Genomic DNA, 2,714 nt, shown 5'->3' with positions numbered 1-2,714 from the left:
TAGAAACTCCACAAATAGAAACTCCACTATTAGATACTCCACAACTGAAAACTCGGCAACTAGAAACTCCACAACTAGAGACTCCACAACTAGAGACTCCACAACTTGAAACTCCGCAACTAGAGACTCTGCAACTAGAAACTCCACAACTAGACACTCCACAACTAAAAACTCTTCAACTAGAAATTCCTAAACTAGAGACTCCACAACTAAAAAATCTACAACTAGAGACTTCAAACTAGAAACTCAACAACTAGAAACTCCACAACTAAAAACTCAACAACTAGAAACTCCACATCTTGAGACTCCGCAACTAGAAACTCCACAACTAGGGACTCCGCAACTAGAAACTACACAACCAGAAACTCCACAACTAGAAACTCCGCAACTAGAAACTCCGCAACTAGAGACTCCACAACTAGAAACTCCACAACTCAAAACTCCACAACTAGATACTCCACAACTGGAAACTCCACAACTAGATACTTCACAACTGGAAACTCCACAACTAGATACTCCACAACTGGAAGCTCCACAACTAGAAACTCCATAAGTAGAGACTCCACAACTCGAAACTTCACAACTAGAAACTCCACAACTAAAAACTCCACAACCAGAGACTCCACAACTTCACAACTAGAAACTCCACAACTGGAAGCTCCACAACTAGATACACTGCAACTAGAAACTCCACAACTAGAGACTCCACAACTTGAAACTTCACAACTTGAAACTCCACAACTTGAGACTCCACAACTAGAAACTCCACAACTTGAAACTCCGCAGCTTGAGACTCCGCAACTAGAAACTCCACAACTAGGAACTCCGCAACTACAAACTCCACAACTAGAAACTCCACAACTGGAAACTCCACTACTAGATACTCCACAACTGGAAACTCGGCAACTAGAAACTCCACAACTAGAGACTCCACAACTGGAAACTCCACAACTAGAAACTCCACAGCTTGAGACTCCGCAACTTGAAACTCCACAACTTGAAACTTCGCAACTAGAAACTCCGCAACTAGAAACTCCACAACTAGAAACTCCACAACTAGAAACTCCACAACTCGAAACTCCACTACTAGATACTCCACAACTGGAAACTCGACAACTAGAAACTCAACAACTAGATACTCCGCAACTGAACAACTAGAAACTCCACAACTGGAAAATCCACAACTAGATACTCCACAACTAGAAACTCCACAACTCGAAACTCCACTACTAGATACTCCACAACTGGAAACTCGACAACTAGAAACTCAACAACTAGATACTCCGCAACTGAACAACTAGAAACTCCACAACTTGAAACTCCACAACTAGACACTCCACAACTAGAAACTCCATAACTAGAGACTCTGCAACTATGGAACTCCGCAACCAGAAACTCCGCATTTAGAAACTCCGCAACAAGAAATTCCACAGCTAGAAACACCACAACTAGACACTCTGCAACTACAAACTCCACAACTTGAGACGCCGCAACTAGAAACTCCACTACTCAAACCTCCACAACAAGAAACTCCACAACTCGAAACTCCACAACTGGAAACTCCACAACTTGAAACTCCACAACTAGACACTCCACAACTAAAAACTCTACAACTAGAAAGTTCTAAACTAGAGACTCCATAACTAGAGACTCCACAATAGAGACTTCAAAACTAGAAACTCAACAACTAGAAGCTCCACAGCTAAAAACTCTACAACTAGAAATTCCACAACTTGAGACTCCGCCACTTTAAACTCCACAACCCTAGACTCCACAACTAAAAACTCCACGACTAGAAACTCCACAACTAGAAACTCCATAACTAGAACCTCCACAACCAGAGACTCCGCAACTAGAATCTCTGCAACTAGAAACTCCAAAACCTGAAACTCCACAACTAGAAACTCCAACACTAGCAACTCCACAACTAGAAACTCCGCATCTAGAGACTCCACAACTAGAAACTCCACAACTAGAGTCTCCACAACTTGAAACTCCACAACTAAAAACTCCTGAAATAGAAACTCCACAACCAGAAACTCCACAACCAGAAACTCCACAACTAGAAACTCCACAACTAAAAACTCCACAACTGGAAACTCCACAACCGGCAACTCCAGTACTAGATACTCCACAACTGGAAACTCGGCAACTAGAAACTCCACAACTAGAGACTCCACAACTTGAAACTCCACAACTAGAGACTCTGCAACTAGAAACTCCACAACTAGAGACTCCGCAACTCCACAACTGGAAACTCCACAACTGGAAACTCCACAACTAGACACTCCACAACTAAAAACTCTTCAACTAGAAATTCCTGAACTAGAGAATATACAACTAGAGACTTCAAACTAGAAACTCAAGCACTAGAAACTCCACAACTAAAAACTCAACAACTAGAAACTCCACAGCTTGAGACTCCACAACTAGAAACTCCACAACTAGGGACTCCGCAACTAGAAACTCCACAACTAGAAACTCCACAACTGGAAATTCCACTACTAGATACTCCACAACTGGAAACTCAGCAACTAGAAACTCCACAACTAGAGACTCCACAACTTGAAACTCCACAACTAAAGACTCTGCAACTCGAAACTCCACAACTCGAAACTCCACTACTGGAAACTCCACAACTAGACACTCCACCACAAAAAACTCTTCAACTAGAAACTCCTAAACTAGAGACTCCACAACTAGAGAATCTACAA

The sequence above is a fragment of the Rhipicephalus microplus genome, unplaced genomic scaffold (assembly GCF_043290135.1).
Source record: "Rhipicephalus microplus isolate Deutch F79 unplaced genomic scaffold, USDA_Rmic scaffold_40, whole genome shotgun sequence".
Taxonomy (NCBI): Eukaryota; Metazoa; Arthropoda; class Arachnida; order Ixodida; family Ixodidae; genus Rhipicephalus; species Rhipicephalus microplus.
The sequence above is the reverse complement of the archived record's forward strand: the minus strand, read 5'-3'. Positions refer to the sequence as shown.